The following is a 13,478-nucleotide window of genomic DNA, read 5'->3' as shown; positions in this document are numbered from 1 at the left end:
AGGTAACTGAGTCACTGAGATGTTGAAAGGCTTGTCCAAAGTCACACACTGAAAATAAGAGTGAGTCCAGCCTCCTGGCTTCCCCTTGAGTGCCATTTTCAGGCTTCTACCAAGAGCTTCCTGACAGCAAGCTGTGTTTTTCCAGTGACAAAAGTATCCAAGGTCACTTTAGGATAGAGATTCTCACCCGGGGCTAGGGAAAGGAGGGAACTAGAAGATGTCAAGAGGCAGTCCATCAGTGTCTCAGTTACTACAAGGCTTTGTCTGATAATCATCAAGTTCCTGCAATCCCTGGGTATCCTACACTAAAAGGCTTTAATAGCCATTTCAGTATTGAAAACCACTGAACTTGACACTGTCTGTCAAACGTTTCTCTACATGGTTACCATTGTTAGAGATGATTGAGATCACAGGTAAGCTGAGTCTGTGCTCAGCCCCATGAAACAGGAGCATGTTCTCCAAACCCCTGGTCAGTTCGGTTTCTAATTCACCACCAAAAATTAGGGTTTTTGAAAAATATCCTTTCTCTTTTTAGAGACTGTGAAAACTTAGGGAGTTTCATTTGACTGTCAGTTTTACTTTGCAACCTCTGTGGAGGGAAGAGCATGAGACATAGAAAGAAGTATGAAGGGTGTCCAAGAGGTCAGACTTTACTCAGTGTTTGCTAGTTCAAGGTTGGGGGAGGGAAGGGAGAACTTCTGTTTAAATGCATTTAGAAGTATTCACACATTGTATTAATCAAAAAAAAATAATGGGATGCCTGGGTGGCTCAGTCAGTTAAGCATCCGACTTCAGCTCAGGTCATCATGTCACAGTTCATGAGTTCAAGCCCTGTGTCAGGCTCTGTGCTGACAGCCCAGAGCCTGGAGTCTGCTTCAGATTCTATGTCTTCTTCTCTCTCTCTGCCCCTCCCCTGCTTGTTGTGCTCTCTGTCCAAAATAAATAAACAAACATTTAAAAAAAAGAAATAAAAAAATCACAAGTGACATCTAGACAACTGGTTTTTAAAAAGTGGTTTGTCTTTACAACTTTCCATTTGAACAGGAAATTATAGAGCGGTAGAGTGAAATAGCACTGAGAGGGGGCCGGGTTTGGTCCAGGTCTGGCCTTTGCTGGCAGGGTGGCTGTTTTGCAGGCATGTAGCCTCACCAAACTTCAGTTCACCATCCGAGAGATGAGAAAACTAAACCTCCCCTCACAGCCTCCTGATAGTTGATATATATTACAGACCAGAGCACTTAACTCTTGGAAGTTCCAAGAACTGCCAAATTCACAAAGCTGGTAAGAAAAAAGCCAAAATTCAAAATTCAGGTCAGCTCATTTCAAGGATGACACTCTACCAACTGTACTAGTGATTTTCAATCTTGATTCCATGGTCATCTGCAAGGTATTAGGGTGGGGATGGAAGTGAGTGGCAAATGAGTAGGGATCTAGAATCTCCCACTCTGACTTCAGCAAGAGTGGCTCTAAACAGCGATCATTTGTATATATTGACATTTCATACATAACGTTCAGGAAATTATTTTCTAGCTAAAAAATAGATCAGAAATCTCTCCTATTATATTATACTGACTTCTGACATATGCCTTTAGTTTCTCAAGCAGTGTCATTGCAATAAATTTTTTTAGTCATAATGGAAATATTCTATATCTGCCTTGTTCAGTACAATAGCCAGTAGCCATTTGGGGCAATGTGGGTAGTGTTAAAAGCAAATGAATTTTTAATTCTATTAAATTTTAATTAATTTAAATTTAAATAGCCACATATGGCCACTGGCTACTGTATCAGACAGTACGATAATCTTCAGCAATAGATGAGGAGAGAAGGCCCTAGGGATAGCCAACATTGAGCTATGATAATGACAAAACTTGCGTTTTAAAGTTAAACACCATTCGGCAAGAGTAATACGAAGCTGAGGTGCTTTCACTTCAAAAATTAAAAAAATGAAATAATCAGATAGTGTGGCTTCTCTTTGTTTGTTGTTGTAATTGTTTCCCAGAGCTGATTAAATGGCTTTTCTCATCATTATAATAATGCAAACGCAGGACAGTTCTAGTTGAGGATATCTGTGTTCTCTGAATAGCAGTTTGCTTACACTGAAACAGAAGCTCTGTTTGTCTTCGTAAGTTATTTTATATTCCTCTTGGTATTCACAAACAGGTGATTTCCTAATGTAGCAATTTTTCCTGTCTATAGGATAATGGAAAAATGAATCACAATTTGCTTGTTCTCACATGCTTTGAAAGCAGACCACCCTCTTCTCCTGGGCTCTGTTCCTCTCCCACCTCTGCTGATGAAAGCCCGGACAACTGCCAGTCAAATGAGCCCACCATGAAAGAAGCAGGGCCAGGAGCAAAGAGGCCAGAGAGAAGTCTTCACTTCAAATCACAGCCCACACAAGTGAGAAAGTATTCAAGACAAATGTCTGTCTCTGATGGATTATGTTACAGCTGTCTTCTTTCTCAGCCACCGAATAAACACAAAATCAGAGTTCATTTTTTTCACCTGATTCCAGTTCAGTTCTCTCCCCATAAGTGTAGCCTTCCCCACCCCCCCTTCATATCTCAGTGAATCAGGAATCAGGCCACCTGACAGCAGAGGTTGGAGCAATCATTTCTCATATTGTCATCTGATGAATGCCTGAACAATGCTTCATTTAAACAAAATCTGAGTCTCGCAGCTTCTAAATTCCAGTACTTTTTCCCCAAGCCATTCCACAGTGGGTCTGCATTAATTCATTCAGATACACTGGAGTTAGACATCAAAATAAAAATATTCTGAACAAGATCATTCCTCTCCATTGAAATAGAAATGGGTCAGTGGCTCAAACGTGGAAGATAGAATATAGAACCCATAATGAAATAGGACTTAGTAATGTAGAATTCTTCAGGGATACTGCCTACTGACTTTTACCCACCACAGTTGTGACTGCAGTCATTAGGCAGGGTCAACCAAACCCAGAGTGTCTGGTTGATTCTCTCACATAACTAATATTTATAGTTAATGTAAGGATATTCCTTTATACCTGGCATCCTGACAAGTTGTCTGGGTAATACTGATAGACAAGACAAGTCTCTGCTCTCACAGACCTAAGATTTAATAAACAAGATAATTCAAGATTTTGTGAACATTAAGGGCAATGAATGAAAAAAAAAACAGGGTGCTGTTGAGAAGGGGATGTGGCTACCTTCAATGGGGTAGTCCAAGAAGTCCTTTCTGGATGCTGAAGATGATGCTGACATTGAGACCTGAAGCAGTACCAGAAGTAAGTTATGGAATTTTCTTGGTGATGTGGATCTAAATGGAGCATCAGAAAGGAAAGAGCTGAGGCAGAGAAGAGACTGCCATGATGGAGAAAATGTGACCAAGCTGGAGATGAGCTTGAGAGGTGACAGGAGGAAATAGATTCTCCAGGATTCTGAGGGTCATAAGAAGGAGTGAGGTGCATTCCCAAGTGCCCTGAAGCTGTGCTTGGGTTATAAGCAGGAAGGTAGAATAACTACAAGACTTCATGAAAATGACAACAGGGCATTTTGAGCATGACAGAACCAGAACTCTGTAGGAGATTAGGTTCTCTTCAGGAGGCAGGAGGAAACTCATAGTCCATGTGGCTAAGAAAAAATTATGGGCTCAGCTGTCTTTTGCTCCTGTGAGTTCCACATTTGGAGCCTGTCACACGAGCCTCCTCCTTTGCACTTGCTCATTGTACAGTCCTGAAGGTTCAAGCCTCATCAAGTCAACTGCTATTCCCTCTATCTGGAATGAGATTTCTCCCTCTACCCATATGCTCCACACTTTCTTGCTTTCTTCAGGCCTCTGCTCAAATTTCACATTATCATAGGAGATTTCTCTGACTATGCAATCCAAAACAGACCTTTTGTCCTTCCCTTTCAATCCCCCTTACTCTGCTTTATGCATCTTTATTTTTCTTCATAGCAATAATCACTACATGACATGTTACATATTTATCTGTTTATCTGTTTTTAGTCTGTCTCTTGAAAATAGAATATAAGCTTATGGAGGGTAAGGCCTTTGCCAGTGTCATTCGTTGGTTCATTCTCCATGTCTGTATTAGTGTCTGGCACATTGTGGGTGGTTGATAAACATGTGCTGAAGGAAGTACAGCCATCGTCCTTTGTCCTTTTATATTTGAGAGCCTGGAATCTGGTACAGGAAAGCCCATCAACATCTTCTGCAGTGACAGGAAGAAGTGAAGCCCACTTTGGAAAAAAAAAAATCACCTCTTGTTCAGACACCAAATTCAAAACAGATGCCCCATGCAACTTCTCAACTTACCCCACTGAGCAGCAACTTGGGAGCCTTACAGGATACATACTTCATGCCAGTATCATCTATGACTCCGCCATGAAAGCCACTTTTTCTTGGAGAGTGGAAAAGATTAATATGTGGATCATATTAATGATCACAGCACCAAGGAACCTAGTAGATCCTGGTATGTGTTTGTTGAATAACAAAGGGGCACATGATTTACACACATAGAAAATCAACTAGAGAGCCAGCCCAGCAGAATAGCAGTTGAAAGGCAGAGAGTCCCCTCTTTATCTAAGCCCTCAAAGCAGAGAAATGAGTTCTCTGAAGTATAACATGTGTCCCCTCCAGCAAGCCTTCCCTAACTGATCCAGTCCAAACTAGGTTTGTGTTACTTTTATAATTGCTACCAGACCTCATATCACTTGAAAGTTTTCCAATGCTTTAAAACAGGGACCACTTCTTGGGAACTGGGGCTGTATCATATATTCTCATACATACCAACCCAGTGCCTAAAAGCATGTGAGGAAAGTAAATAGTAGACATAGTATTTTCTAGGTATGCTCTGGTTAATTAACAAGCAATTTTGTTCCATTTCCATTTCTCTAAACCATAAGCAACTTAACTATGTTTTTCCACTCTTATTTGCATATCTACTTACAATGTCATCGTGTTTTACATATATATGTTCATTTTGCTTACACAAAATGAAGCTATTTTTCTGCAATCACCGGAATACTGTTAACATCCAGAGCCTAGAGTTTCCCATCTGGTAGCAAATCCCACAACAAAGAGCCTTTTTGGAAGCTTGGTTAATCCTCTAAAGAGATGTATTTCACAACTCAACTTTTATCTGATGTCAACAGAAACATATTTTTGCAGAATGTGGCTCATATGCAAGTATACTGAATTCCTAGTTTAAAATACAGAAAGATGGAAGGGGTTGTGAGTAAATTTGAAAAGGGAGTGTAGTCTGTTAAAGCCTCTGAATGGCCTTGTGCCATGACCCCCTTGGCCAAGGCTCTAAAGAAAAAGGTTTCCAATCAGTTAATGGGGCCAATATTTTCTAAGCCCTTTCTCTGGGGAAGACCCCCTGCTGGAACAGTGAAAGGAGTTCAGTTGGAAAAGAGACAAAAAACAATAGAATAGAAGCAAGATGAATTTCTTCTTTTTTCCTAGATCACTATTTCACTCTTTCTGTTTTTGCCTCAAATCTCTATGCCTCTTCCCTACCTCTCACTCTCAACTGAACTGGCTTCTGGTTTCATTCAGGGGATAAAAATAAGAGGCAGTGAGTATCAAATTTCCACAAGCACTGCCACCACCACCATTTTTATCACCACATCTACCAAGATATCAGCATCTGGGCCCATCTATTCTGAATTTTCTCCCATTACAATGGATAAATGGTCCTATCTAAGACCAACCCCTCTCTTACCTGTTGACAGACACCACTGCTGCAGTTGTCCCTCTCACGTGTGTCAGCAAGGTTTCTGTCTCTACTGGATCAGTCCATCACCACAAAAACAAATGTAGGATCTCCCACTCACATGTCTTCTAGCCACTTACTGAGCTCTCTGCCTCCCCATACACTACACACTAGAAATAATTGTCTATATTTGCTGTTTCCAATTCCCCTCCTCTCATTCAACTCACTCTTCTCAAGCTTTTGATCCCATGAATCCACCAATGATGGAGTCTCCAATGACCAGATCATTGCTGATGCAAAGACAGATTTTTAGTCAGCAACATTTTTACAGCTGGGCACTCCCTTCCTTCCTGAAACACCTTCTTCCCTTAGTTCTGTGTTTTGAGCCTCCTTCCCTCCCACTGGTTGCTCCCACAGTCTCATGCATTAGCTTTTCCTCATCTCTCCAATATTCAAGTGACCTCAGGATTCAGTTCTCAAACTTCTTCTCTTCTCTGTTCTCATTCCATCTAATGAATTTAAGGTGCCTTCTAGACAGTGGCAATTTCCAAATATATACATTTCCCCCTGTATATTGGACTCCTACATCCATTTACCTACATCATACCTCCACATATATATCCAGTAGTGTTTCAAACTCAACAAAACCCAAACCAAATTCTTGATTTTATTCTCAAACTTGCTCCTCTCACCATCTTTGTCCAGTAAATGGAAAATCTATTATTCTAGTTACTCTAATATTTTAAAACATTAAAATATAAGCCCCTTGGGGACAGGGTCTTTGTGTAGTTTATTTTCCACATCTACAATGGTGCCTGACATATAGAAGAGAGCTAACAAATGCATGCTAAGTGAGGTAAGTGAGGTACTGCCATAGTGTTATATGAAAAGGACATCAGAAACAGGTCACTAATCCTAAATTTAAGGCAAGAGGAGGAGGAGCAATTCTTCATAATTACTTCATGAGAAAAAGTTTTAATTTGATGTGAAGGACTAGCAAAAATTTGACAGAAAAATAAGGGAGAAACATTCTTGGCAGAGGGAACAGCATGAGCAAATATAAAAAGGTGTGAAAATGTGTGTTATGTTTGCGGAACCAGAATCATGTCACTGAGGTATAAGGTAAATAAGACAGAAAATTGGGAGATAATTCTGGCAGTTTAAGGCTACTCATCTAAGGAGAATCTCATTAAGAAACTTGGAATTTGTGGTACCCGGGTAGCTCAGTCTGTTAAGCATCAGACTCTTGATTTCGGCTCAGGTCATGATCTCGCACTCTTATGAGCTCAGGCCCCACATGGTTCTGCACTGATAGTGTGGAGCATGCTTGAGATTCTCCCTCTTTCTCTGCCCTTCCCCTGCTCACACTCTCTCTGTCTCTCTCAAAATAAGTAAATTAATTTTAAAGAATAAAAAGGAAAGAAAGAAACTTGGAATTTATATTATAGACAAAAAGAAAGCTATAAAGATTTTTAAGCACGGTGATGGGGATATAGTAGATGATTAATCAATGTGTCCAGAGAAACAAAATCAAGAGCAGTATGGGTGAAATATTGGGAAGCCAAGGGGAGAATATGGAAGTATGGAAATCTATGACAATAGTTGAGTAGAGATGGAAAAGCATGCGCTAAACTGTGTTACTAAGAATGGCCAGTAGAGGGAAACTATAGGAGAGGCTGTAGAAACAGAAATGTTGATGACAAGTTAAGGGTGAATAAAGGCACAAAAGGTCACTAACCTCCAGATTTCTTCTCTGACACCCTGAAATCTTTTAGAACAACTAGAAGAAGTACATCCCAAGTTTCTGGCAGTCTCAGATGCTGTGAGACAGATGAGGAGGAGACAACCTATAGGCAAGGACAGGCTGCAGACATGTGGGTGGAAGCCTGTCCACAAAATTTGCATTCATCTCTTCTGCTCAGTGACCCCATGTGGTAGTCAAGTAGCTGTTTTCCCACCACACTGGCATTACTTTCAGGTGAGATTCCATCATAGGGAACTTAGTTGAAGGTCAGATTGGAAGTGAGAGAAAACTTCATTATTACTTTCTCTATAATCAGCCTGGTTTTCAAGAAAGAAAGGAAAATTTTTTCACTGTCTCCCCCCTGCACCACATGCCTCGATTCTGCCCTGAACCTCCAATTCTTGCTTGTCCTATTAGTTTTATATTAAGCTGTGTTATGGTTTAAAGAGATTTGGAGATAGAAGCTAGTTGGAAAGCTCAACATCATTCATGAAACCATTAGTATTGAGAAGAATGTGTTGTTTCTTTTTTTTAATTTTTAAAAAATGTTTTTATTTTTGAGAGAGAAACAGAGTGAGTGGGGGAGGGAGAGAGAGAGAGAGAGGAAGACACAGAATCTGAAGCAGGCGTCAAGCTCCGAGCTGTCAGCACAGAGCCCAATGTGGGGCTCAAACTCACGAGCTGTGAGATCATGACCTGAGCCGAAGTTGGACGCTTAACCAACTAAGCCACGCAGGCACCCCATGTGTTGAGTTTCAAACTACAAATTTATAAGTAAACTTTAATACCTGGTCCATTAATAACAGGAAATAGGATTCCTTGTTCTGCTCTTTGTATTTCCACTTCTCTGTCAGTTATTCTTTATTATGCAGCTTCTAAGAGGGCATGAAGTTAACAATAAAAATTATATTAATAATAGAGTGAGTTATTAAAATTTAGTTTAATAGCCACTATATTTGTGATGATAATTATAGTTATGACTAACTGTGACTATAACAGGCATTGTAATCATAATAACCTCAAGGATAGTTTAATGCTAATTGCTCTATCATAAAGAAATGAGAATATAGAACTGTAAGTGAATATACTTATGATTGTAATGCAAAATAACATATGTGGATATTAGTTAGTAGATATTAATTAGCCGTCTCCGTGAAACTGGAGCAAAGACAAATTTTGGTGAATCCAGATTTGGTTCAGATCTTCTTTAGGTCTCCTGAGAAAAAACATCATTCCTGAAACTAAATGTCTTATTTTGAAACTGATTTGAGACTTATGAAATGTCCTGATAAGATATTGGGACCTTCTTTAATTCCAAGTGGGCTAGAGATAGAAAATATCTTGGACCATAATCCTTGAAGCCCCCTAATGAAAGAAATTGCCCCTCCATCAAGATTATATAAAAATACCTACAAATACAACTTCCGGGGGGGGGGGGCACATTTCTACTGAAAAGACTCCTAAAGCACTCTCCTCTTTTCATGCCCCTTCATACAAGCTGTAGGGAACTTGTCAGTGTTGTGAGAACAATGAAGTATATGTGCCTAATACTTATGGATATGGGTGAGATTTTACAATTCACAAATAAATCTTATAAAAATCAGCATACTTACGCACTGATTATTTGTCTTTAACTCTATCTCACCTTACTTTTCCTCCTCTCCCAGAAAGATGCCATCTTGTAAAAATTCCATGAATGGCATGAAAAACCCAGTAACATGGGGTGAATTGGTCCACCATTAGACATCCAAGGTAGAAAAAGACAAACTGAGCCAACATGATCTTCATTAGATACAAGAAAATGTCAAGTACCACATTTTTAAAATAAACACACGATATACTCATTTTCACACATATTTGCTACAGATGGAAATTTCATTTCATGATGGCTGGTTGTGGACCCTGGCCAAGGGCTTGTAAATACCAAGAAGACATCATTGTATAAGACGGCCTCCATAATAAATCAGCCACAGAAAGACCCCACGAACACCACCAGAGCTGGTTTCTAAGAAAATATTTGACAATAATGATGACATCAAGTTTCTCCATTTGAACCAACATACACTGTTGGAACCATAATAAAATCTTTGCATAAGAATTTTCAAGGAAATTAAGAATAAGAGTAACTCTTAACAGAAAAGACCTAGTAGAGAAGGGAAAGAAGGAAGAGAAGATTTACTACTGATTTTCAATGGGATGAAGTTAAGTAAGTTTCAGTTACATCATGAGTGAGGAGCATAAGAGGCCTTGAATTGATTCTCAATCTGTTGTGAATATGCCAGCCAAGAATTTTCCAAAGCTTTGTTGGCTCTCCACACTCAGATGCCTTCTCAAGCCTCAAAGGCCCTCTCACCAGTAGAGGATGCTGTTCTTCCATGCATAGCACGCCCCCCCCCCCCGCCCCACTCTTCATCCCAATTCCATCCAGAAAACCATCCACGTGGGAAGGGATTCCTATTGGGCCATTTTGTAAGTGTGTTTTTACACTTCAAAGACAAGAGAATCTTTCACTTAGCTAAAGTTACTTTAAATATTTTGGTGGTGATTTTTAAATCTGTCATTTGTAAGGAAGTGAAAATAATGGAGGCAAGTGGGAATGAATTAAATGCGGCTGCCTAAGATATAAATATCAGCCACTGTTTTCTCTTCTATGAATTTCTTGCACCCATTAATGAATCTGAAAACAATGCATTTCAATGAAGGGAGGGTGCTTCTTGACTTGATCAGAATTTTCCCTTTGGTGAATAATGAGGCCAAAGTAAAAGCTGTGGGCTGAAGAACAAATAAAAGCAAGACAGTCATTCAAATTAATTCTAAAAAAGAAAAAAAAAAGCTGAAGGGGGAAAATCTATCTCCAAGGGAAAATGAAAAAAAGAAAGGAGATGGAATTTGCCAGGTGGGAAGCAGAGAAACACATAAAGCCTGAGGAAATGAGTATAATAAAAAGGAAAATAAGAAAAGTACTTGTTCCTCTGAAAAGAAGAGCTTGTAAAAATATAAGCAGGATAAAATTATACAGGAACCCTTTCTCTCCCAATAAGTAGCCTTGCATTCATTTGACAAGCATTTCTTGAGTGCCTCACACTTACAGAGAACACCAGAAGTGCAGGCACATAGCTGAATGGCACCAGGTCCAGTTTCCAGGAAGCTTAGCATCTAAGAGCACAAATACATCATATAGAAATTATAAAGTAAAGAAGAAAGTAATAGATGTTGTGAGAGAAATGGGTATCAAGTATTACACATGACAAGAAGAGAGGGAGTTGTCTCTGTGTTGATGGATGTGTCAAGGAAGAGCTCATAAAAGGGACAGGTTTTCAGTTTGACCCTAAAAGGATGAGTAGGATTTCAATAAGAGGATTTGGGCATTCTTTATAGAAAGAAGAAATGACATGATTAAAGGTTCAGAGTTGGGAAAGTAATTTGTTTTTACTGTAAGTGCTTGAGGAAAGAAGGAGTGGGATGCCAGACTGGTAAGAGTCTCTTACAAACCAAATCATGAAGACCTTGGAAAGTCAGGCTAAGTGTAGACTTTATTCTGCAAGCAAAAGTTTCTTATCTGGGTTTGTGCATAATTTTCAAGAGGCCCATAAAACTCCTTGTGTATCATTGTGATTGTGCTTTTTTTTTTTTTCTGGGAAGAGAGCCATTAGATTTTTGTTGTTGTTGTTGTTGTTGTTGTTGTTGTTTTAAATCAGAATCTCAAATGAATCCATAGCTTGAAACAATTTAGAACATAGAGAAGACACCTCTTATAGAGTATCTGCCCAGCCCCCAAATTCTCTTCTTTTTGGGATACTGACCTTGACATACAAGGATATGACCTCTAGGGCCAAAGCTGTATAGTCTGACCTTGCCACAGTGGTTGCAGTTGAATGAAGCTGGGGAAAAAATTGATCCTGGCTGACACAATCAGATCCCAAGAGTATACAGATGTGAACTGAAAAATCTGGAGGCTGGGAGTGTGGGAATTAGAACTCGAGACAAAATATTCATGAATTCCTTATTTTCAGGTATCTATCAACTACTTTGATTTCTGTCTTCCGTGGTGCTGAGTTGTTCAAATCTTTATTGAGTTCTTTGCAATAACCTCAGTATCCTTCCAGTTCCCTTTTCTCTCTCTCTCTCCCTCTCTTTTGTTTTTGTTTTTGTTTTTTTTTTTTTTTTTTTTTTTTTTTTTTTGATTGGCTAGCCAGAGGTGATTTCTTTCACTTGTAGCCAAAAGAACTCTGATTGATATAGAAACTGTATTTCAAATACTGAAATGAGGCAGTGAGAAAGTATTGAAATGTTTGCATAGAAGCATGGCATTATCTAAAAACTATTTTAGAAACATCAGAGTTGTCTTTAAGTTTTCTCTCTTTCTCCAGTCTTCAACATCAAATCAACATTCATCCATTTTGTCTGCACAAGATGTCCAGTATCCATCCCCACTGCAGCCATCCTAGTTCAGGTCTCAATTGATGACTCTTCTTGTAGACCATTGCAATGAGCTAACTCTGGGCTCTAATCCATTCCTCGCAGTGCTGACAAGTGTTCTCTGCAACTTGTATATGATTATAGGCATCAGCTCAAAAATTTTAGCCTACACATTTTTAGTGAAAAGGCCTAAACTCTCCAGTCCAGCATTCAAAGCTCTTCACAGTCTGGCCACAATCTACCTTTCCAACATTATCAATGATAGATAATACTGTTAAAGTGACCAGACTCCACTTCAGATCAGGTCCTGGCCTCCAAGTCTCTACACACACTGCCCCCTATGTTTGAAATTATACTTATTTTCTTTTTACCCTGGTCATTCAACATAGGTTTCATCTATGCTGTCCTTCCCTGCTCCATCCAGGCAAAATTGTTCTCTCCAGGTTTTTGGATTCTTATAGCAGAGGATTTTATTTCATTTTGACATAGTATAGCTATTTATTCACCTGTGACTCCCTTTCTATTCTATAAGCTGTTCAAGAGCATGTCTTTTTATTTATTTTTATTTATTTTATATTTAGGACCTAGCACAATGCCTTTCAAAAGTGGGTACTTGGTAAATATTTCATGGATATGCAGAGGAATTGGTAGATATAAGAATTAATGAAGGCAATAAAGAAGACATTGGGGAGAGATATAGAGAAGACCTAGTATGTATTTGCCAGTTTCAAAACAGTCAAGAAGAAGGGACTGGAGACAAGTCAAAGAAAGGATGAAGGGTGGGGAAAGCTCACTGGCTTCAATGTGAAGAGGCAACTGCTAAGATACAGTCATAATGTGGAGGAAAGTGGCTGAAGAGGTGAAAATGCCATTATGTGAGGAAGGTGGGAAGAAAGCAGAAGAAAAAGAAACAGTTTACTTCTTTGGGAAGTAGGGAAAGAAAATGAGGTTAATTGGGGGGTGGGTGGGGACAGTCTAGTCCAGCAAGGCAAGGAGTGAAATCAGAATGGTCCTAGAGAAGGTGGAAGTTGGTGGTGTTGGCATTGCCAAGAGAGAGAAAAGCCTCCTCTTTGAAATAGAAAATAGATCTGGATAACAACAATTATTTTGGAAGAAAAATGAGGTTTCTTAAATCCAAGAAAAGAATAAATAGAAAGAACTGCAGTCCCCGGTGTTATCCATTTTCACTCAGTAGTACAAAGAGTATTTCCATTGCCTCTATCAAGAACTCTCCCCCAAGCAAAGTTCATCCAATATAGAGTCAAGACAAAGGTAGAATAACTATAATTTTGTAAATGGGAGACGTTAAGGACATAAAGACAGCAAAGATCACTTGAATTGTATCCGTTTCACGTCAAGGGCACCCTTATAATCACATTTAGTTACACATGGATGGGCTGTGGAAACAGCTGGGTGGACCTTAATTTAATTTAACTAATTGATTTATTGGTTTCATTAATTGCTGTCAAAGGATACAAATACTGTCCCCAAGGGCCACAGTTTAGTTGGTCATCACTACAGCTTCTAGAAAAATAATTGGATTTCTTAGTTTAGCCCTGGAGGTGAGCTATGAAAGAGCTAGTAGGATTTAACAGTATAGTGCCATGGAAAATAAAG

This window comes from Herpailurus yagouaroundi, unplaced genomic scaffold (genome assembly GCF_014898765.1).
Source record: "Herpailurus yagouaroundi ecotype Mexico unplaced genomic scaffold, PumYag 100, whole genome shotgun sequence".
Classification (NCBI taxonomy): domain Eukaryota; kingdom Metazoa; phylum Chordata; class Mammalia; order Carnivora; family Felidae; genus Herpailurus; species Herpailurus yagouaroundi.
This window is presented reverse-complemented; position numbering follows the sequence as displayed.